Consider the following 25,189-nt stretch of genomic DNA (forward strand, 5'->3'; position numbering starts at 1 on the left):
AAACATCAACCAGCACACTAGTAAAATTCCTTTTAGAGTAGTAGGAGAATACAAACATACAGTTATGAACACAAAAACTTATACAGTGAATAACCACCGTATATTATCAAATTAAAACATTACCAAACATAATAAAGACAGTTAAAGAGGAGATTGCATGATGAAATATTTGCTACGTACTTGGCACACAGCCAACAGACTATCAGCTATGTACCTACAATCGCAGTACAGACACACAAATAACAAACCATTCACAGCAGAAAACTAAATCAAGTCATATTCCATCATATTTCATACTCCTATACCTAAAGGTAACAGATCCATCAGACAGACTTACATTCTCTTATTGCATAGCATACTTCATTGTACATTATTAAAACATCTAGTTTTACTTTAACTTTCCGTAGTGTAACATAGTAATAGTCTACTAGTGTTAACAACAAAACTCTTAGAGGCATGTCACATAGCATTCTCTCCCCCCTCGTAAACATCACTACATACATCCATTTAACCGCTCCACCTTATCACTACTCTGTGAGTGGCATGGAGTATGGAATGCCTGCTCTATTCCCAAGGCCTTTTTCACCTCTTGACATACTCCAGAAGTAAAGTGTATACCTCTGTCACTCTCAATCACCTCTGGTATTCCATACTGACACACACTAGGACATATTCATAGGTCCCACTTTTAGGAAACTGGATGAAATTATTCTGCAATCGCTGAAAATTAGCGCCTGGCATTAAGGTCAGGACTGCCAGCTTTTGGCAATTTGGCCTTCCGCCCATAACAGCCATAGCAATCCAACAGGGAGAGCCAGTCCCGTCTTCAGATATCTAGCTATGTGCAAAACCTTGTGTCCCGCAACTGTCAGTAAGCGGCTATCCCAGAGCCCAGTTACATATACCTACACTCTATCGGTAGCCAAAAACTGTAGAGTCGTATTGAAACCATGAGTAAGGGAAGCGTACAGAGCATAAAAACACAACCACAAGTGAAAATCTATGCGTCAATACCAGAATCTCTCTCTGAAGCGTCAAAATTATTTTTACATTCAAGCTCATCTTCTGCAATTGTGCAGAAAAGAATAAAGCAGTCTTCTGGGGAATAAGAGCTGTCTCACAGGGATGTTGTATATCAATAATCATACTGTAATACTGCACAACAGTAATATAAAACAATACACGATGTAGCAGAGCTGAATAACGACACAGGAAGGCGAGGAAGCAGTAGGGATAGGAAGAGTTAAAGCATGAATACAAGGCAGGAAATGATATATAGCAGAGCTATTACTGCGCTGCTTATAGAAAGACAAAAAAGACAAACAAACAGAAAGATAATTTTACCTGATAGGGAGCAAGTTCAGAAATGCTGAAGCTGTACACCTGACACTGACACCGCAGACGACCCCCTCTCTGTGGAGAAGTCAAGAGAAATCTCTTGCCCCGGGGAACTGCTTCATCCAAGAGAAGAAGGCCGCTGCTCCCCGTTCAGTAAAAAGAGTGTAAAGGTATAGCATGTCGCTGAGGGCCTCCAAAACTGTTAAAGAATTTTTAAAGAAGTACACCTAGATCAGGTAAAATTGAATATAAGAGTCACTAGTGACTTAACCCTTAACCAGAATTCAGACACGACATCCGAATGTAGTTAATGGCAGTGAGTGCTCGGCGAGCCAGGCACCCAACTTTTATTGAGTACACAGGAAAGGCGTAATCAACATATAGATGAGGGAAGGCATATTCAAATAAGATATAGGTAAGACATATGGGAGTATACATTATTGGCAGGTGAATGACTTTCCCAAGCTCAAAATATCACATTTGACATAGAAACATTGGAATTCGCAGATGTTGAGAAATCACACAATGAAAGGATAACCCCTATGCACTCCATCAATCTCAATGCATCCTGATGCCATGATAAAGATAGTTTCCAGCACAAACATCCTTGTACTAATTACTAGTGTGCATGACATGCTAAGTCAGCACACAGTTCATGACCAGGGCAGTGTGTTCTTCTCTGAAGGCCTTAAAGGGATCTGCAGAGTGAACCAATGTCAGTGAACCAAACTATATCTTTCACAGTACAAGTCTAGACAGACCCCAGTAACATTTCAGTTCCAGCAGTATTGACAGACCCCAGTAACATTTCTGTAGTATCAGTTGCGACATGCCCCAGTCACATTTCAGTTCCAGCAGTGCAGACAGTTTAACAGAGGCAGTGAAGTCCAACTAGTTTGGAAAGAACTGACTATGTGGACCCTTGACCAAAAATAATTTTTATAATAAAATATAACTTTTATTAAAGAAATTACTAAAAGGAAGAACATACACACATAAATCTAGATCCAGGAAAACCCATGGAACCGATAAAAATGTATTGATACCACTGTCCATAAACAGTAATAGACCGGTCAGTCTGAGTATCGTTATGACTCAGCCATTTAGTGTATTCGGTCTCTTTGCAGAATCTGACAGGATTATCAGAATCTATTGTATACACGTCAACCTAATCAGGAGATGAAAAAGTGACATAAGTCCGACAGTTGGATGTTACAGAACGTGACCCAAAATCCAGAGAACAGGTTCGGTGATGTATACGTCGTTCACATCGAGAAAATAAGCTATGCCGGACCACTAAAAATTGTAAGCGTAACCCAACGCGTTTCTCCCACAACGTGGGTTCATCAGGGGTTTCAATACGCAAAAAATTGTACTTTACTAGTTTAATGACTCCCAGTCAGAAATCGGATAGTGGTACAAAAATAAAAAATTGATGAAGCCTCAAAATGTCCAGTATTGTCAAATAAATGACACACTGGATATAGAGGGATCAATCAGAGTAGAACTGTCATTTCTACTGGTGACAATTATATTACTAGATAGATTATTGTCGCCATATAAGATAAATGAACTGACAGGACTACGAAAACCCTACTATTACAATGGTAGAAATAAGAGTAGGGTATAGGTAAGAAAAATTTCTACCCTTTATGTGAGAGAAAGTTATAATTTCTCAGGGATAATAGTCCCGAGTACAGAAAGATAGAATAATTTTAGCCGTTAAGTCAAAGAGTATCCCGAGGGCGAAATTTTAGCAATCGGGTCCCTGGATAATCAGATGGCATATTCACAGCAGCCCAGAATAGCCGCCTTTTGGATAGCCATCTGATAAATTTTCGCTCTAGACCTACAAGGAAAATTCCTAAGACCTATAATAGTCCCTCAATAGAGTGGAAAGAGGATTCAAAGACCTATATTAGTCCCTCAATAAGGTGGTCACTAAGTCAGAGCCTTAATAAGCAAAAACTGAAATCAAACAAATAAACAAAACGGCGGCATGTCAGCCCTGGTGGTGGACTGACAGCATACGGTAGCAGTGCAGTGCAGACAGACCCCAGTAACAGTAACGTTGAAGCAGTATGGGCAAAGCAGCAGATAAACATTTCCCTGGTAGCAGTGTAGGGAGAGCAGAGTATTTGTAACATTTCAGTAGTAGCAGTATAGTCAGACCCCAGTAACAGTAACGTAGAAGCAGTATGGGCAAAGCAGCAGATAAACATTTCCCTGGCAGCAGTTTATGGAGAGCAAAGTATTTGTAACATTTCAGTAGTAGCAGTATAGTCAGACCCCAGTAACATTAACGTAGAAGCAGTATGGGCAGAGCCCACTATTAGTTACAATTCTGTTATAGCAGTATAGACCTGCCCCAGTAACATTTTCGTTGAAGCATTATGGGCAGAGCCCAGTATTAGTAAAATTACAGTAGTAACAGTATACACCAACCAAGGTAACATTTCAGGAGCAGAAGTATCGGCAGACCGAAGTAACATTTCTGTTGCTGAAGTATAGTCAGACCCCTGTAGCATTACTGTGGTAGAAGTATAGGTAGGCAGAACAGAGTTACATTTCTGTAGCAAAAGTGTAGGCCAACCCCAGACACAGTGATGTACCATGAGTGCAGGCGAAGCCCATAAAAATTACTTTGATTACATTGTAGGCGAGGGCCCGGAAAATTGGTGTACCGACAGTACAAATGTACCCCAGAAAAATTGGCCATGCCCAAGCCAGAGGGCAGGTGAAACCCATTAATCGCTTAGCGTACTGTGGCTTAATTTTTAACTAGGCCTGGAGGCAGCCCAGTCTAAAAAATAATTGGTTCAGGTGGAAGTTTCAATGCTTTAATGAGAATTGAAACAGATAAATATTATTTAGAAAAGTTATATGAGCCTTTTGGCCCACAGAAAAATTGCCCATTCGCAGTGATTACGAGAGGTTTCAGGAGGAGGAGCCAGAGGAGGAGGACGAATATCATACACAGATTGACAAAGGTCTTTAGGTAGCGCTGCTGTCCGCTGGTGGAGAAGAGAAGTCTGGGGAAATCCAGGCTTTGTTCATCTTTATGAGTGTAAGCCTGTCGGCGCTGTCAGTTGACAGGCGGGTACGCTTGTCCGTGATGATTCCCCCAGCTGCACTAAACACCCTCTCTGACAAGACGCTAGCCGCAGGGCAAGCCAACACCTCCAGGGCATACAGCGCGAGTTCGAGCCACGTGTCCAGCTTTGACACCCAGTAATTGTACGGAGCAGAGGCGTCACAGAGGACGGTGGTACGATCGGCTGCGTACTCCCTCACCATCTTCTTACAGTGCTCCCTCCGACTCAGCCTGGACTGGGAGGTGTGAGACAGTCTTGCTGGGGAGCCATAAAGCTGGCAAAGGTCTTGGAGAGTGTTCCCCTGCTGCGCTGAACATGCTGCCTGATCTCCGCGCCTCCCCTTCTACTTGGCCCTCGGAACTGCGCCTTCTGCCACTAGCGCTGTCAGATGGGAAGTTTACCATCAGTTTGTCCACCAGGTCCCTGTGGTATTGCATCACTCTCAAACCCCTTTCCTCTTCGGGAATGAGAGTGGAAAGGTTATCCTTATACCGTGGGTCAAGCAGTGTGTACACCCAGTAATCTGTAGTGGCCAGAATGCGTCTAACGCAAGGGTCACGAAAAGGCATGCTAACATAAAGTCAGCCATGTGTGGCAGGGTACCTGTACGCAACATATGGCTGTCCTCACTAGGAATATCACTTTGAGTATCCTCTTCCTCCTCCTCAGGCCATACACGCTGAATGGATGAGAGGCAAGCAGCATGGGTACCCTCTGCAGTGGGCCCAGCTGTCTCTTCCTCCTCAGGCTCCTACCCCTCCTCCCCATCCCCCTCCTCTTCCTCCTCTTCCCCCACGCGCTGAGATATAGACATGAGGGTGCTCTGACTATCCAGCAACATACTGTCTTCCACCACCTCCGTTTTCGCTCGCAAAGCATCAGCCTTTATGCTTTGCAGGAAACTTCTCAACAGGCATAGCAGGGGAATGGTGACGCTAATGATTGCAGCATCGCCGCTCACCATTAGGGTGGACTCCTCAAAGTTTCCAAGGACCTGGCAGATATCTGCCATCCAGGCCTACTCCTCTGTAAAGAATTGAGGAGGCTGACTCCCACTTCGCCGCCCATGTTGGAGTTGGTATTCCACTATAGCTCTATGCTGCTCATACAGCCGGGACATGTGAAGTGTAGAGTTCCACCGTGTGGGCACGTCGCAAAGCAGTCGGTGCACTGGCAGATTAAACCGATGTTACAGGGTGCGCAGGTTGGCAGCGCCCGTGTTGGACTTGCGGAAATGTGCACTGACCTGGCGCACCTTGCCGAGGAGGTCTGACAAGTGTGGGTAGCCTTCCAGAAACCGCTGAATCACCAAATTAAATACGTGGGCCAGGCATGGCACGTGCGTGAGGCTGCCGAGCTGCAAAGCCGCACACACGACCATGCCCGGTTGGAGGCTCAGTGGCGAATGTCAGTAGTCGGTCTGCTCTGTCAGACCGTGGAACAGTTCGTGGGCCATGTTCCTCTACTCTCCTAAGCTGAGTAGTTTCAGCACGGCCTGCTGACGCTTGCCCACCTCTGTGCTGCCGCGCCACGCGACACCGACTGCTGGCGATGTTCTGCTGCTGACAATTCTTAATTGCGAGGTAGAGGTTGCGTTGGAGGAGGAGGAGGAAGGTTTAGTGGAGGTGGCATACACCGCCGCAGATACCAGCACCGATCTGGGGCCCGCAATTCTGGGGGTGGGTAGTACATGAGCGGTCCCAGGCTCTGACTCGGTCCCAGCCTCCACTAAATTCACCCAATGTGCCGTCAGGAAGATATAGTGGCCCTGCCCGCCTGTGATTGTCTACGTGTCCGTTGTTAAGTGAACCTTGCCAGTAACCGAGTTGGTGAGGGCACGTACGATGTTGCGTGAGACGTGGTCGTGCAGGGCTGGGATGGCACACCGTGAAAAATAGTGGCGACTGGGGATAGAGTAGCGCGGGGCTGCCACCGCCATCATGTTTTTGAACGCCTCAGTTTCCACCAGCCTGTAGGGGAGCATCTCCAGGCTGATAAATTTGGCAATGTGGACATTTAGAGCTTGAGCGTGCGCGTGCATGGCGGCATATTTGCGCTTTCGCTCCAACGATTCTCTTAGCGACAGCTGGACGCTGCGCTGAGAGACATTGCTGGATGGGGCCGAGGACAGCGGAGGTGACGGTGTGGGTCCATGCCAGGAGACGGTTGTGCCTGTGTCTTGAAAGGTGGGTTGGATCTCAGTGGCAGGTTGGGGCCCAGGGGGAGAGGCAGTGGCGCAAGCTGGAGGCGGTGAACGGCCTTTGTCCCACCTTGTGGGTTGCTTGGCCATCATATGCCTGCGCATACTGGTGGTGGTGAGGTTGCTGGTGGTGGCTCCCTGGCTGATCTTGGCGCGACAAAGGTTGCACACCACTGTTCGTCGGTCGTCCGCCGTCTCAGTAAAAAACTACCACACCTTAGAGCACCTTGGCTTCTGCACGATGGCTTGGCGCAAGGGGGTGCTTTTGGAAACAGCTGGTGGATTATTCGGTCTGGCCCTGCCTCTCCCCCGGCCACCCCACTGTCTCTTCCAACCTGTCCTGAGGCTGCAATTGCCTCCCCCTCTGAAGACCTGTCCTCAGTTGGCTTATCACACCAGGTGGGGTCAGTCACCTCATCGTCCAGCGGCTCTTCCTCCGAATCCTCTGTGCGCTCCTCCCTCGGACTTACTGCCCTTACAACTACCTCACTGATAGACAACTGTGTCTCATCGTCATCGTCCTCCTCACCCACTGAAAGCTCTTGAGACAGTTGCTGGAAGTCCCAAGCCTCATCTCCCGGACCCCGGGAACTTTCTAAAGGTTGGGCATCAGTCACGATAAACTCCTCCGGTGGGAGAGGAACCATTGCTGCCCAATCTGGGCAGGGGCCTGAGAACAGTTCCTGGGAGTCTGCCTGCTCCTCAGAATGTGTCATTTTCATGGAGGAAGGAGGAGCAGCAGCCAGAGGATTCAGAGTTGCAGCAGTGGACGGCGTAGAAGACTGGGTGGTCGATAGATTGCTGGATGCACTTTCTGCCATCCACGACAGGACCTGCTCACACTGCTCATTTTTTAATAAAGGTCTACGACGTGGACCCAAAAATTGCAATATGTAGCTGTGGACCCCAGAAACTGTCCTCTCTCCTACTCCCGCAGCAGCCGGCTGCGATTCACCTGGACCAGGAACTCGTCCTATGCCCACATCCTCACTTGGGACTCCGCGTCCTCGACCGCGTCCATGTCCTCTGCCCCTACCCCTCAGCATGCTGATTTAAAAATCGAGCAGAGACAGAGCGGTGTAATAATGTTTGTGAATTATTGCCGAGCAGTTGGTGGCTGCCAACGGTAATATAACGCAAAATGAAGCCAGAGATAAATTATAAGGAAGGCTGCACTTAGGCTTTGCTGGGAACTATGCAGTTTGGATGGACGTGAAGTCCTACAGGCCACGCAGGCAAATGCACTGGGTCACCAGTAGCCGTAAAAAGGATTTTTTTTTTTTAAATCTCCTTATTTTTCTATGCAATGCAGGCTGAAGCTATGCAGTGTGTATTGCACTTTCAATCAATGGGCGTCGGGCAGACTGTGCACTTGTGAGACAGCACACATATAACACAGAGCATTGTAGAAAATGTGTGGTTTCTTGGCGTACACTTAGAGGCAGACTGAACTAACGCAACGCAAAGTGCGGACAGAAAAATATTTAAATGAAGGCTGCACGCAGGCTCTGCTGTGCAACACAGAGGTACTACAACTCCCAGCAACCAGTTAAATACACACGGTCACAGGTTTCCCTAAGAAGAACCGTTGGGGTTCTTGTATACAGGATTCTATACTACCACTGTCCCTGCCTGACCAATACTGCCCCTATACTCAAGAACAGACTGCAGCCTGAGAACGCTATAGCCTGCACGCCCGATATACATAAAAAGAAAAAAGTGCAAAACTGCTCACAGCAGCCACAACAGTAATACACTAGGTGAGCTGTAGCCCTAAGGAGGACCGTTGTGGTTTTTGAAGACGCTAACACTGTCCCTATAATAGCAACAGCAGCAGCAGCACTTTCCCTGATCTCTTTTAGCGTGTGTCTGTGGCGAGCCACGGGCAGGGCTGATTTAAATACTTGGGGGTCACTTGATCTCGCCAGCCACTCACTGCAGGGGGGGTGGGATAGGGCTGGAACGTCACAGGAGGAAGTTGTAATGCCTTCCCTGTGTTTCTATTGGCCAGAAAAGGGCGCAAATTTCTCAGGGAAGGAAATGTAATTGAGTCGAGTGCCATGTGGTGCTCGTCTCGAGTAACGAGCATCTCTAACACCCTAATGCTCGAACGAACACCAAGCTCGGACGAGTGCGCTCGCTCATCTCTACTCATGTCTTCTGAAATCTGCTATAATCACTTAATATTACTCAAAATGTATAATTTAATAATGGACACATGTGAAATATTAAGTCTCCTGGTATATGGAAGCCTGGATTGAATGCTGTCAGTATTTAAGCAGATGTTACAAAAGCAGATATTACTAAAACAGTAGTACATAACATTCTCAGTAATTCCACCTGTAGTAATAAAACTTGACCACAAGATGGCGATGAATGAAAAACTAAATCCGAGTTGGTTCTTTGTGAATATATGGGAGTGTAATTGAAATGACTTATGGGTCACGGCTGTCATGATTGCATTGCTAAAAGAAGCTTGATTTAAAAAAAAGAATACAGAAGTGATGACGGAGCAGAAAAAGAAAAGTTGCACATTTTAGGCTGCCTGCTGCATTTTCTGATGTAAACCTGCTTTATGATTTCCCCCACCCCACTGTATGCTAAAGACTCTGTTTTTATATTAGACTGATGTTTACGTGATCTGCTTCTTAGCTGTTGAATGCTATGCCCCACATACTGAAGACAATATTTACATTATAACTAGAGATGAGCGAGCACCAAAATGCTCGGGTGCTCGTTACTCGAGACAAATTTTTCGCGATGCTCGAGGGTTCATTTCGAGTAAAGAACCCCATTGAAGTCAATGCGCGACTCGAGCATTTTTGTATATCGCCGATGCTCGCTAAGGTTTTCATTTGTGAAAATCGGGGCAATTCAAGAAAGTGATGGGAACAACACAGCAACAGATAGGGCAGGCGAGGGGCTACATGGTGGGCTGCATCTCAAGTTCCCAGGTCCCACTATTAAGCCACAATAGCAGCAAGAGTGGGCCCCCCCCCCCCCCAACAACTTTAACATCTGAAAAGCCCTCATTAGCAATGCATACCTTAGCTAAGCACCACACTACCTCCAACAAAGCACAATCACTGCCTGCATGACACTCCGCTGCCACTTCTCCTGGGTTACATGCTGCCAAATCCCCCCCCCCCCCACGACCCAGTGTCCACAGCGCACACCAAACTGTCCCTGCCCAGCCTTCAGCTGCCCTCATGCCACACCACCCTCATGTCTATTTATAAGTGCGTCTGCCACAGGAAAAGCAGGCACACACTGCAGAGGGTTGGCACGGCTAGGCAGTAACCCTCTTTAAAAGGGGCGGGGCGATAGTCCACAATGCTGTACAGAAGCAATGAGAAATGCAATCCTGTGCCACCTCCATCTGGAGCTGCACACGTGGGCATAGCAATGGGGAACCTATGTGCCACACACTATTCATTCTGTCAAGGTGTCTGCATGCCCCAGTCAGACCGCGGTTTTTTATATATAGTCACAGGCAGGTACAACTCCGCAATGGCAATTCCGTGTGCACCCACAGCATGGGTGGCTCCCTGGAACCCACCGGCGGTACATAAATATATCCCATTGCAGTGCCCAACACAGCTGAGGTAGTAATGTCGTGCTTAATGCAGGTGGGCTTCGGCCCACACTGCATGCCCCAGTCAGACTGGGGTTCTTTTGAAGTGGAAACAGTTGCATTTACAACTCCCTGTGGACCCACAGCATGGGTGGGTGCCAGGAAGCCACCGGCGGTACACAAAAATATCCCATTGCATTGCCCATCACAGCTGAGGTAGTAATGTCGTGCTTAATGCAGGTGGGCTTCGGCCCACACTGCATGCCCCAGTCAGACTGGGGTTCTTTAGAAGTGGACACATGTAGTTACAACTCCCTGTGGACCCACAGCATGGGTGGGTGCCAGGAAGCCACCGGCGGTACATAAAAATATACCATTGCATTGCCCAACACAGCTGATGTAGTAATGTCATGTTTGATGCAGGTGGGCTTCGGCCCACACTGCATGCCCCAGTCAGACCGGGGTTCTTTAGAAGTGGAAACAGATGCATTTACAACTCCCTGTGGACCCACAGCATAGGTGGCTCCCTGGAACCCACCGGCGGTACATAAATATATCCCATTGCATTGCCCAACACAGCTGAGGTAGTAATGTCATGTTTAATGCAGGTGGGCTTCGGCCCACACTGCATGCCCCAGTCAGACTGGGGTTCTTTAGAAGTGGACACATGTAGTTACAACTCCCTGTGGACCCACAGCATGGGTGGGTGCCAGGAAGCCACCGGCGGTACATAAAAATATCCCATTGCATTGCCCAACACAGCTGAGGTAGTAATGTCATGTTTAATGCAGTTGGGCTTCAGCCCACACTGCATGCCCCAGTCAGACTGGGGTTCTTTTGAAGTGGAAACAGTTGCATTTACAACTCCCTGTGGACCCACAGCATGGGTGGGTGCCAGGAAGCCACCGGCGGTACACAAAAATATCCCATTGCATTGCCCATCACAGCTGAGGTAGTAATGTCGTGCTTAATGCAGGTGGGCTTCGGCCCACACTGCATGCCCCAGTCAGCCTGGGGTTCTTTAGAAGTGGACACATGTAGTTACAACTCCCTGTGGACCCACAGCATGGGTGGGTGCCAGGAAGCCACCGGCGGTACATAACAATATCCCATTGCATTGCCCAACACAGCTGATGTAGTAATGTCATGTTTGATGCAGGTGAGCTTCGGCCCACACTGCATGCCCCAGTCAGACCGGGGTTCTTTAGAAGTGGAAACAGATGCATTTACAACTCCCTGTGGACCCACAGCATGGGTGGCTCCCTGGAACCCACCGGCGGTACATAAATATATCCCATTGCATTGCCCAACACAGCTGAGGTAGTAATGTCAAGTTTAATGCAGGTGGGCTTCGGCCCACACTGCATGCCCCAGTCAGACTGGGGTTCTTTAGAAGTGGACACATGTAGTTACAACTCCCTGTGGACCCACAGCATGGGTGGGTGCCAGGAAGCCACCGGCGGTACATAACAATATCCCATTGCATTGCCCAACACAGCTGATGTAGTAATGTCATGTTTAATGCAGGTGGGCTTTGGCCCACACTGCATGCCCCAGTCAGACCGGGGATCTTTAGAAGTGGAAACAGATGCATTTACAACTCCCTGTGGACCCACAGCATGGGTGGCTCCCTGGAACCCACCGGCGGTACATAAACATATCCCATTGCATTGCCCAACACAGCTGAGGTAGTAATGTCATGTTTAATGCTGGTGGGCTTCGGCCCACACTGCATGCCCCAGTCAGACTGGGGTTCTTTAGAAGTGGACACATGTAGTTACAACTCCCTGTGGACCCACAGCATGGGTGGGTGCCAGGAAGCCACCGGCGGTACATAAAAATATCCCATTGCATTGCCCAACACAGCTGAGGTAGTAATGTCATGTTTAATGCAGTTGGGCTTCAGCCCACACTGCATGCCCCAGTCAGACTGGGGTTCTTTTGAAGTGGAAACAGTTGCATTTACAACTCCCTGTGGACCCACAGCATGGGTGGCTCCCTGGAACCCACCGGCGGTACATAAAAATATCCCATTGCATTGCCCAACACAGCGGATGTAACGTCAGCTGTAATGCAGGTGGGCTAAAAATTCATTTGATTACACTGTAGGCGAGGGCCCACAAAAATTGCTGTATCAACAGTACTAATGTATATCAGAAAAATTGGCTATGGCCAACCAAGAGGGCAGGTGAAACCCATTAATCGCTTTGGTTAATGTGGCTTAATTGTTAACTAGGCCAGGAGGCAGCCCAGTTAAAATAAAACTTGGTGGAGGCGAAAGTTTCAACGCTTTAATGAGCATTGAAACGTATAAAAATTGTTTAGAAAAATTATATGACTGAGCCTTGTGGGCCTAAGAAAAATTGCCCGTTCGGCGTGATTATGTGAGGTTTCAGGAGGAGGAGGAGGAGGAGGAGGAGGAATATTATACACAGATTGATGAAGCAAAAAGGTCCCCGTTTTTGATGGGGATACAGAACGATGCTTCAATCCGCGGGTGCAGCCTACCTATTGCTTAGATATCGCTGCTGTCCGCTGGTGGAGAAGAGAAGTCTGGGGAAATCCAGGCTTTGTTCATCTTGATGAGTGTTAGCCTGTCGGCACTGTCGGTTGACAGGCGGGTACGCTTATCTGTGATGATTCCCCCAGCCGCACTAAACACCCTCTCTGACAAGACGCTAGCCGCAGGACAAGCAAGCACCTCCAGGGCATACAGCGCGAGTTCAGGCCACGTGTCTAGCTTCGACACCCAGTAGTTGTAGGGGGCAGAGGCGTCACGGAGGATGGTCGTGCGATCGGCTACGTACTCCCTCACCATCCTTTTACAGTGCTCCCGCTGACTCAGCCGTGACTGGGGAGCGGTGACACAGTCTTGCTGGGGAGCCATAAAGCTGTCAAGGGCCTTAAAGAGTGTTGGCCTGCCTGTGCTGTACATGCTGCCTGATCTCAGAGCCTCTCCTGCTACCTGGCCCTCGGAACTGCCCTTCGGCCACTAGCGCTGTCGTATGGGAATTTTACCATCAGTTTGTCCGCAAGGGTCCTGTGGTATAGCAACACTCTCGAACCCCTTTCCTCTTCGGGTATGAGAGTCGAAAGGTTCTCCTTATACCGTGGGTCGAGCAGTGTGTACACCCAGTAATCCGTAGAGGCCAGAATGCGTGTAACGTGAGGGTCACGAGAAAGGCATCCTAACATGAAGTCAGCTATGTGTGCCAGGGTACCTGTACGCAACACATGGCTGTCCTCACTAGGAAGATCACTTTCAGGATCCTCCTCCTCCTCCTCCTCAGGCCATACACGCTGAAAGGATGACAGGCCAGCAGCATGTGTACCCTCACCAGTGGGCCAAGCTGTGTCTTCCCCCTCCTCCTCATCTTCCTCCTCCTCCTCACCGCGCTGAGATATAGACAGGAGGGTGCTCTGACTATCCAGCGACATACTGTCTTCCCCCGGCTCTGTTTCCGAGCGCAAAGCGTCTGCCTTTATGCATTGCAGGGAACTTCTCAAGAGGCATAGCAGAGGAATGGTGACACTAATGATTGCAGCATCGCCGCTCACCACCTGGGTAGACTCCTCAAAGTTTCGAAGGACCTGGCAGATGTCTGCCAACCAGGCTCACTCTTCTGTAAATAATTGAGGAGGCTGACTCCCACTGCGCCGCCCATGTTGGAGTTGGTATTCCACTATAGCTCTACGCTGCTCATAGAGCCTGGCCAACATGTGGAGCGTAGAGTTCCACCATGTGGGCACGTCGCACAGCAGTCGGTGCACTGGCAGATTAAACCGATGTTGCAGGGTGCGCAGGGTGGCAGCGTCCGTGTGGGACTTGCGGAAATGTGCGCAGAGCCGGCGCACCTTTCCGAGCAGGTCTGACAAGCGTGGGTAGCTTTTCAGAAAGCGCTGAACCACCAAATTAAAGACGTGGGCCAGGCATGGCACGTGCGTGAGGCTGCCGAGCTGCAGAGCCACCACCAGGTTACGGCCGTTGTCACACACGACCATGCCCGGTTGGAGGCTCAGCGGCGCAAGCCAGCGGTCGGTCTGCTCTGTCAGACCCTGCAGCAGTTCGTGGGCCATGTGCCTCCTATCTGCTAAGCTGAGTAGTTTCAGCACGGCCTGCTGACGCTTGCCCACCGCTTTGCTGCCACGACGCGCGACACCGACTGCTGCCGACGTGCCGCTGCTGACACATCTTGATTGCGAGACAGAGGTTGCGTTGGAGGAGGAGGAGGAGGAAGGTGCTTTAGTGGAGGAAGCATACACCCCCGCAGATACCACCACCGAGCTGTGGCCCGCAATTCTAGGGGTAAGTAGTTCGTGAGCGGTCCCTGGCTCTGACTCTGTCCCAGCCTCCACTAAATTCACCCAATGTGCCGTCAGGGAGATATAGTGGCCCTGCCCGCCTGTACTTGTCCACGTGTCCGTTGTTAAGTGGACCTTGGCAGTAACCGCGTTGGTGAGGGCGCGTACAATGTTGCGGGAGACGTGGTCGTGCAGGGCTGGGACGGCACATCGGGAAAAGTAGTGGCGACTGGGAACTGAGTAGCGCGGGGTCGCCACCGCTATCATACTTTTGAAGGACTCCGTTTCCACAACCCTATACGGCAGCATCTCCAGGCTGATAAATTTGGCTATGTGCACGTTTAACGCTTGAGAGTGCGGGTGCGTGGAGGCGTACTTGCGCTTGCGCTTAAACACTTGCGCTAGCGATGGCTGGACGCTGCGCTGACAGACATTGCTGGATGGGGCCGAGGACAGCGGAGGTGAGGGTGTGGGTGCAGCCCAGGAGACGGTAGTGCCTGTGTCCTCAGAGCGGGGTTGGATCTCAGTGGCAGGTTGGGGCACAGGGGGAGAGGCAGCGGTGCAAACCGGAGGCGGTGAATGGCCTTCTTCCCACCTTGTGGGGTGCTTGGCCATCATATGCCTGCGCATACTGGTGGTCGTGAGGCTGGTGGTTGTGGCTCCCCGCCTGATCTTGGCGCGACAAAGGTTGCACACCACTGTTCGTCGGTCGTCTGCACTCTCAGTGAAAAACTGCCAGACCTTTGAGCACCTTGGCCTCTGCAGGGTGGCATGGCGCGAGGGGGCGCTTTGGGAAACAGTTGGTGGAGTATTCGGTCTGGCCCTGCCTCTTCCCCTGGCCACCGCACTGCCTCTTGCAACCTGCCCTGCTGCTGCCCTTGCCTCCCCCTCTGAAGACCTGTCCTCAGTAGGCGTAGCAAACCAGGTGGGGTCAGTCACCTCATCGTCCTCCTGCTGCTCTTCCTCAGAATCCTCGGTGCGCTCCTCCCTCGGACTTAATGCCCTTACTACTACCTCACTGATAGACAACTGTGTCTCATCGTCATCGGCCTCCTCACCCACTGAAAGGTCTTGAGACAGTTGCCGGAAGTCCCTAGCCTCATCCCCCGGACCCCGGGAACTTTCCAATGGTTGGGCATCAGTGACGATAAACTCCTCTGGTGGGAGAGGAACCACTACTGCCCAATCTGAGCGGGGGCCCGAGAACAGTTCCTGGGAGTCTGCCCGCTCCTCAGAATGTCTCATTTTCATGGAGTGAGGAGGCTGGGAGGAAGGAGGAGCAGCAGCCAGAGGATTCAGAGTTGCAGCAGTGGACGGCGTAGAAGACTGGGTGGACGATAGGTTGCTGGAAGCACTTTCTGCCATCCACGACAGAACCTGCTCACACTGCTCATTTTCTAATAAAGGTCTACCGCGTGGACCCATTAAATGTGCTATGAATGTGGGTACGCCAGAAACGTGCCTCTCTCCTAATCCCGCAGCAGTCGGCTGCGATACACCTGCATCAGAAGCTCGGCCTGTGCCCACACCCGGACTAGGGCCTCCGCGTCCTCGGCCGCGCCCACGTCCTCTAGGCCTACCCGTACCCCTCAGCATGCTGTATTACCAGGAATGCAGAAACACAACACTGTAATTAAATGTGCCGCTTATTGGCCTGTGGTTTGAGGCTGAGTTCGCTTACGGAACGCCAGGAAATAATTTGGCGCAAGCCTGCTGTAACACTTAGCTGGCTGCGTATTTATTTGGAGAAATTTTACCCCCAGCAGACACGGACCCACAACACTGAGCAGAGTGACAGGCAGGCCAAATAGATTTTTTTCAAATCTTTTTTTTGCAAAAGGAAGGACCACTGCGTATATTCAATCTATAAGATGTCTTCTGGCCCTGCCTACACAATTATGTCCCTGGAGTATTACTGCAGGGCGCAATGCTCTGCACGGCTGATATACCAAAAAAAAAAAAAGTGCAACACTGCTAACAGCAGCCTCCACAGTACTGCACACGGTTAGATGTGGCCCTAAGAAGGACCGTTGGAGTTCTTGAAGCCTACACTAACTCCTAACACTCTCCCTGCCTAACCACCACTTCTGCCCCTGTAGTATTACTGCAGGGCGCAATGCTCTGCACGGTCGATATAGCAAAAAAAAAAAAAGTGCAACACTGCTAACAGCAGCCTCCACAGTACTGCACACGGTTAGATGTGGCCCTAAGAAGGACCGTTGGGGTTCATGAAGCCAACACTAACTCCTAACACTCTCCCTACAGCAGCTCCAGCACGATAGCACTTTCCCTCAGCTAAGTCACAGTGCATCTGAGGCGAGCCGCGGGAGGGGCCGATTTTTATACTCGGGTGACACCTGATCTCGCCAGCCACTCACTGCAGGGGGGTGGTATAGGGCTTGAATGTCGCAGGGGGAAGTTGTAATGCCTTCCCTGTCTTTCGATTGGCCAGAAAAGCGCGCTAACGTCTCAGAGAGGAAACTGAAAGTAACTCGAACATCGCGTGGTACTCGTTACGAGTAACGAGCATCTCGAACACGCTAATACTCGAACGAGTATCAAGCTCGGACGAGTACGTTCGCTCATCTCTAATTATAACACGTACATGAGATATTTTAACAGGAATATTTCATGGTATGTAATATAAAACGTTTTCCCATTTTTGTTAGACTGAAACGTTATTGTACTGCTTAGAATGGTCCTACAACGTAAGCATCTAAGTCTAGATGCTGTATAGCAAATAGGAAGCAGCAGAGCATACATTTTGAGAGCTAGTAAATGATCAAGAAGGAATAATATTATGCTCAGAGGCATACCTGAAAACATTTCTCCATCTGAACTTCCCAACTACTAATGAAGAGTAATTAGTGGAATGATCGGTTCATGTTGGGATCGGGTCATTTTCACCAAAATCATAGTGAATCAGGACTGCCGATTCCGACTACCATTAAAGTCAATGGGAGTTAAAGTCACTTTCTATATGTTTGTCAAAATAGTGTACAATGGTGTGAGGGGGGAGGGGGTCAATCGTAGTACAGGGGTGTCATTGAAAACAAAATTACAACAAGGAAGATAGAAGGTGAGGTGCTTGACTTAAAAGCAATGTCATACATTTCACAAGGATTTTCACACCCAGCTTGAATATATCCTCTGTAGAATATTTGTCCCTAACAACAGACCCCACTGTATATAGGCATATAAACATGATGCAGCTACTTTCCCTGGTCCCTGCAATATAACCCCTACTAATACTGAAAAGGAGCCTGATTTACATTTCAAGCTAAAGAAATAGGGAGTTCTGAAGGAAACAAACTCTGTGGCTGCATTAAATATAATCAGCAGTCACTGCCATCTAGTGGCTGAGATCGGAATAACTATCCATATTCCTTACTAGCAGGACAGCACTCTTGAGTTTTGTCTGCATTTTTTGCTCCTTGGCATGTCTTCTGTTCTCCATACTTTCTCCTTATGTAGTGGCCTGAAGTCTATGTATCGGGCCCCTCCATAACTGTCTTGTATTTGTCTCACATGCCATGTCTTCACTGCAGATGCACTGTGCAAATTGTCTAGTCATTCAGTTAAGTGTATTGCACAGCTGCAGCATGTAAGAGGTTAATGCCTATGAATGTCTGGGAAATGTAACAGTTTTGTCTTGTCACATGAGTATGCGAGCTATATATGTGAGAGGGAGTTAAGAGAGAGTTCCTTTGCTTTAATGGTTGAGTGTGGAGGGGGAGTGACCGCCACATGGAAGTACCTTCAACCCTCATGTGGTGAACAATGGAAGAGGAAGAGGGGTACCCTGATGACCTAGTTCCGGGATCCCCATCCTAAGAGAGAGAGAAAGAGACCGCTGTGCAGCGTTCAATAGCCCGCCTTAACATGAGTGTCAGTGGAGTGTTTTTGTGCCTCTCCGGTGTGTGTGCGCCCAGGAGAGGAGTCATACAGATAACTTGGGCTGTAGGCGCACTATCATCCTGTGTCCTGGAGAGTGTGTGTCCAGGAGTGGAATCATACAAACATGGACTGTAGGATCGGTGTCATCCTGTGTTTTCCTCCCTGATTTCCGTAATTTGTATTTCCTGCATTAGTGTGAGAATTTGCTTATCCTTCCAGTAAAGTTTCAGTCATTGACTGTTCCCAGTGACTGAGGTTGTCAAGTACTCATGTGTGGACTCCATTATTTTTTTTCCTGTTGGACATCCTGTGGAGTAAGGAATGGTGGCGTCACCTGTGACATAATCCTTGAGGTCCACCACACCATTTATTCAGGTAAACGCTGCCTCAGCATTGCCTGGAAGAGGCCTGGCGGAGTCTTGTCCAATGTTGCACACGTCCCTCAGGGGAGGAGTTGGTAGAGCCAGTGATGTGCCTTATTTCTCGGTCATTGTATTTACACGCAGACTGTTATAGAGCCCCTCCACGTCATCCTTTAGACACGGGTTCTATATTTTAAGTACATTTGTTTAAAGTACGTAGGTGTTTTAGGATGACGTAATGCTGTCCTAGACCTTGCATTATCCAGACACCAGCACTGCAAGATTCATCTTAACACTGCTGTTACCCTTCTTTGGTACTCTGGAAGATGATTAGGCATAAGGGACCCGTAAATCTCTCTATGCGTTATGCTGCCTGAACATTGGGGGTAACCTGGATGGACATTGTCTTTTTTGGCCTTATATTCTATGTTACTAACGCCGAATGCAAACGGCCGGGTTGGATTCCGCATGTGAGATACCCGGTCAGTGACCCCTGCATATCTTTCTGGATTCTTCCTAATCTGTATTGGGAATGTGCCGGCTGGCGTGCTGTGGCAAACGCAATCTACTTAGATCGCGGCAGGGAAAGAGTTCACAGAGGGATCCCGATCCCTCTGTGTCTCCGGCCGGCTCGCGCGATGTCATCGCGAGAGCCCGGCCTGTCACCATGGCAACAGGACGCCAGACACTGGCGTCCTGTATTGCCTGTGCCTATAATCGCTGTATAAGCGATAAGGCATGACAGAGCAGTAGCTCTGCCATGCCTTATAACAGCAATCATAGGCACAGTGATGCAAGACCCTCAGAGGGACTCATATAGTGTAAAAAAAAGAAAAGAAAAACGTAAAAAAAAGAAAAATGTAAAAAAAAATGTTAAAAACTCCCTTTTTTTATGCTTTTTCTAATATTAGCATAAAAAAGGTAAAAAAAAATTAAACCCCCACATATTGGGTATTGACACGTCCGAAACGATGTGTACAAAAAAGTGAAAATGCTTTTTATTTTGTATGACAAAAAGCGTTAAAAAAAACGCTAAAAAACAGAGGCAAAATGCTAATTTTTAGCATTTTGCCTCACAAAAAATGCAATAAAAGTGATCAAAAAAGCCGTGCATTCCCCAAAATGGAACCAATAAAAACTACAGCTCATCTTGCAAAAAATAAGCCCTCATAGAGCTCCGTACATAGAAAAATAAAAAAGTTACAGGACTTTGAATGCAGCTATAGAGAAAAAAAAAAGATTTCCAAAAAAAGGGGAACCACAGGAAAGAAAAAACGGCTGTCCGCGCTCCTAGGGATATCAGAATCTGATCCAGGATAATAAACTCCTTTTTTTTATTGGGAACACATACAGGGATCTTCGAGCAACGCGTTTCAGTAGGTACAACTACCTTTCTCAAGCTCTTGTATTGTTGTAACCATACCGACCCGCAGAAAAAATTTAGTGTGTCATTTATGCTGCATGATTAACGCTGTAAAAAAAGAAAAATAAATCTATGGCAGAATTGATGCGTTTTCTCTCCCTGTTATCATAAAAAAAATAATAAAAGTTTTACAATATAGTCTATGTATCCAAAAGTTCTTGTAGAGCTTGAGAAAGGTAGTTGTACCTACTGAAACGTGTTGCTCGAAGATCCCTGTATGTGTTCCCAATAAAAAAAAGGAATTTATTATCCTGGATCAGAGTCTGATATCCCTAGGAGCGCGGACAGCCGTTTTTTCTTTCCTGTGGGTTGCCTGAATTAAGCCCCGGTTACCCGGTGTAGCTTACCTGGAGTGTCCGGCTGCTCTCCGACGGAGGTTGGATGGATTAAAGACCTATCTTACAAGCGGACTTGGATTGCGGTGTCAGCGAGATACCTTTTGCAAGGTATTCTCGCTAGACACCAGGTGAGTTTAACACTCTACCCTGTTTTCCTTTTCATGTTAAGATAATATAACATGATCTAGTAAAAAGCATCAAGGCGCCTCCTTATAATTTATTTGTCCAAAAAAAGGGGGTTTTATTGCAAAAAAGTTTAAAAACCTAAAAAAAATATAACAATTTTGGTATTGTTGTAACCATACCGACCCGCAGAAAAAATTTAGGGTGTCATTTATGCTGCATGATTAACGCTGTAAAAAAAGAAAAATAAATCTATGGCAGAATTGATGCGTTTTCTCTCCCTGTTATCATAAAAAAAATAATAAAAGTTTTACAATATAGTCTATGTATCCAAAAGTGGCACAGATAAAAACTACAGCTCGCCGCGCAAAAAACAAGCCCTTATACGGCCGCGTCCACGGAAAAATAAAAAAGTTATGGCTTTTGAAAAATGGAGATGGAAAAATACCAAAAAATTGCTTGGTCCTCAACGCCAAAATAGGCCATGTCATTAAGGGGTTAAATACCATGTTTTGGGCAGTATTTGCTGTGGAATCCAGAGATAGACGCCCGCTCCGGATTCCGCAATGCAAATATGCGCATGTGCATTCGGCCTGTTTGCTTTGCAGAACTCAGTTGATCTGATCCCACCATCTGGCTCACCAAGCCCTGCCAATTTAAGACAGGTTCACTTAATCTTTAACAAGGCCCAGACGGAGGCGGCATTGTCCTCTCAGTTCAACATTCCAATCTACTTCTGTAAATGAAATCTATATACAAAGAGGAACTAACTGCGGCAGTAAAAGACTTTACTAAGCATATAAAAGATCTTGGTCAGTGGACAGATAAACTTGAATAGAAGACGGATGGCATCATTGAAGAGAACCCACTGATTTCTTGGGCAAGTGGAATTAATGCCATAAATATGGAGACACAGAAATCTGTGTCACACTTTATGAATCCCTATTCCTACGTCATCCTAGACAGTTTTCAGAAGATCATTTTGAAGTTTATATGTGCAAATCAATGCTCCTGGATTAAGAGTGCAATTATCATAACTGGATAAGAAGTCTCTGTGTCCAAAACCTTGCTAAATTATAAATCAGCATGGAATGCTCAATGGGTGGCTGCTTTAGGTGGTTTGAGGGCTCTTTTATGAGTGGGGATTGAACAACAGACAATTTACCCATATACTCTCTGTTTTCTAATGTGGTCCTCAGTCCCATTGCCTCAAATGTATATGCAAACAGTCCACTTATTTATTGTTCCTACAGGCGGCTCAGATGCGCTGCTATGCCTGCGATGGACTTGAGATCCTTTTCAGCTGCTGTCCGGGTCAGAATTTTGGCATAATCACTTTATAGGATGCACTTGGGGGTGAAAAAATGTATCTTCTGAGGCAAAAAATATGGTAAGTGACCCCCTATGTAATGAAACTAATAAAACACATCTGCACAAATTGAAAATTGGCATGAGCATTCTTTAGGTCATAAATAGGAAAAGTAAATGGGTCACAATTTGATTATTCAATTCTAAGGGCCAAAGTACGTGACACCTTATGTAATGTAACTAATAACACACATCTGCACCACACAAACATGAATTTGGCACGACCATTCCTTATGCCCTAAATAGGAAAAGTAAAGGGGTCACAACATCAAAATTCAACTCTTCAGGTTGAAACCTGTTCTATTTTGGTCTGATGCAGCTTGGCACTGTTTGATAAGAAAGGCAAAGCATTTTTCATGTGAAGCTGGCTACTCTTCCTATATGTCTTCTGCATAATTTCAAAAAGTTGTCTTTTGTACCAGACTCCCAAACAGCAACTTCCTCGAAGGGCAAGACCTGTGACACCTCATCTCTCCAATGGGATAATGTGGGAACCTCCTTCTCTGTCCAGTTGAGTGGTATGAGGTTATTATGGTAGTTGGCAATAATATTTTTTTTGCGGGTCTAAAGTGAGTAGAGGGTTTCCAAAGCAGAGCTTCCTTGGGAAAAAGAGTGGGATGTCCCACATATTTTATTAATATGCTCGGTAATTGTTTGTCAGTAGGTTTTAAAGCTTGGATATTGCCAGCATATTTGTAGGATTGTTCCCTTCTGTGCTTCATACCTCCAGCAGACATCAGACTTGGCAAGATTAACTCTAAATAATGTGGCAGGCATTTTATAGCACCTAGTGAGTATTTTGTAAGAGTTCTCCGGAAAGCGAACGCATCTAGAGAATGCATGTGAATTATTTAGTATTTTTTTTAGTTTTAACTTTGCTGAATGTGGCACCCAGGTCTCTTTCCCATTCCCTGAGTAACCATGATTTGGCAGGGGAGTTTAGTAGGGATTCTAAGAGTTTACTCGTGCCTTTAGTATTTGGGATGAGTGCTTGAGTTTTATTTGAGGAGGAATCTTTGGACCAGAGAAGAAGTTGCTTATCTTGTAATAGTAAGGATTTCTCTAGGTTGGTATGTCTCCCCTCCCTCATGAGAAGAAATGCTTGGTGCCTGAGTAGGGTTGCCACCTTTGTCATGGAAAAATACCGATCATGGGTTTAAAAGGGGGTGTGGCTTAAGTGTGGCTTGGGGCGTGGTTTATTACAGCATTTTTTTTCTCCTTAATTATTCCAGCAGCGGTTGCTGATAGTGCCCCCTCAATAGCTCCAGTGCCCCCCTTGGTGCCCTTTCCCACCCCTGAACCTTCAAGCCACACATATATATAGTCAAATACGGTTCCTATAGCCCCATCCAGAGCTCCTACAGTACCATTCAGTGCTCCTATAGCTCCATCCAGTGTTCCTATAGCTTATCCAGTGCTCCTGCACCTCCATCCAGTGCTCTTATAGCCCCATCAAAAGCTCCTACAGAACCATCCAGTGCTCCTACAGCCCTATCCAGTTCTCTTATAGTTCCATCCAGTGCTCCTGTAGCCCCATCCAGTGCTCCTATAGCTCCATCCAGTGCTCCTATAGCCACATCCAGTGCTCCTTACAGTCCATCCAGTGATCCTACAGCCCTATACTACTGTAGCTTCACTTAGTGCTCCTGTAGCTTCATTTAGTGCTCCTGTAGCCCCATTCAGTGCTCCTACAGCCTCACCCAGTGCTCCTACAGCCCCATCCAATACTCCTGTAGCCCCATCCAGTGCTGCTATAGCTCCATTCAGTGCTCCTATAGCTCCATCCAGTGCTTATATAGCCCCAACCAGTGCTCCTACAGCCCGACTCAGTGCCCCTATTTTGATTGTCTGCAGCTAGGCGCCGCATTCAGGCTCTTTTGTGTGTTCCACACTCCCAGACTCCCCAGGCAGCGAGCAGCCCCTTCTCTCGCCATATTGACTGGTCTTCTGTTCTGCAGACCAGACTCACCCCTGGCTGTACAGCCACCGACATCCAAGTCCCAAGTCAGTCCTCCCACTTCCGAGTCCCACGCTGGCGCCGCACGCGGAGTCCCGACTCCTGCCACACACACGCGGAGTCCCGACTCCTGCCACACACACGCGGGCTGTCTATCTGCTCTTGTGTGCGCTAGTAGTCCAGGAGGCTGAAGTGCATGCGCAAGACTTCCTGTGCTCTCGCGGACACTCGACAGGTGCACTTCATCAGCATTACCGCTAGCTGCTGAATGACGCTGCCCTGCATCATGGGTTGCCTCCTGCTTACGTATTTACATGGGTTGCTTCCACCTTATTTACAAAATTTGAGGCATCCAATAAGCAAGCTCTTGAATCAATTTGCAGTGAGGTACACCAGATTGGTCACAGGCTGCACCAGGTGGAGGATGCTCAGGAGGAGATGGCGGCCATCTTGGAGTCACATAGACAAGTTATACAGTCGCAGGCAGTCCAGATTGACCGAAACGTTGCTTGTTTGTTATGGGGTAAATAAACGCATTTGTATTTTTCCATACCTTGGATTGCTGCCAGTCATTCTAATTACGTGGACTGCATTTTTTGAGCTTATCTGGTTTGGGCTCTGATATTGGCGTTTGCACTTTTTACTTGCCTGGCTTTACTTGAAGGATTGCTGCAGAGCTGCTGGGAACTTCATTGTTTTTCATAGGCAAGTTATACAGTCGCAGGCAGTCCAGATTACAGGCATCACTATGCACTTAGACAACCTGAAAAATAGACATAGAATAAATAATGTGCGCATTAGAGGCCTCACGGAGGAATAGAGGGGAACCAGCTGGAGTCATGGGCCCATGCCCTCTTTCAGCGCCTACTGGGCTTGCCACCTGAGCGCCCTATTGAAAATGACAGGATCCACAGGGCTTTGAGCCCCAAAACATCTGATATAAACTGCCCAAGAGACGTTACATGCAGGATACATTTTTTAAGGGACAAAGACGCCATAATCCGCAAAAAGAGAGATCAGCCAGACGTTCTTATGAATGAGGGCAAATTAATCATCATATTGCAGGACTTGGCACGTCATACACTCCAGCTGAGAAAAGCCTTGAGACCCCTCCTGTCAGCACTTAAGGAACGGGGAATTCAGTACCCCTGAGTTTTTCCATTTTCCCTATTGGCTAAAAAGGACGGTAGATCAGTTGTCTTTCGCACACTG

General features: G+C 47.7%; 1 protein-coding gene across 1 annotated transcript in view; it reads left to right on the top strand.

Moving 5' to 3' along the window:
• Positions 1-25,189, top strand: part of LOC136610000 (uncharacterized) — a 119,023-nt gene that overhangs the window by 43,445 nt on the left and 50,389 nt on the right. The gene's annotated exons all lie outside the window — the stretch shown is intronic.

Source organism: Eleutherodactylus coqui, chromosome 2 (genome assembly GCF_035609145.1).
Source record: "Eleutherodactylus coqui strain aEleCoq1 chromosome 2, aEleCoq1.hap1, whole genome shotgun sequence".
NCBI classification, from domain to species: domain Eukaryota; kingdom Metazoa; phylum Chordata; class Amphibia; order Anura; family Eleutherodactylidae; genus Eleutherodactylus; species Eleutherodactylus coqui.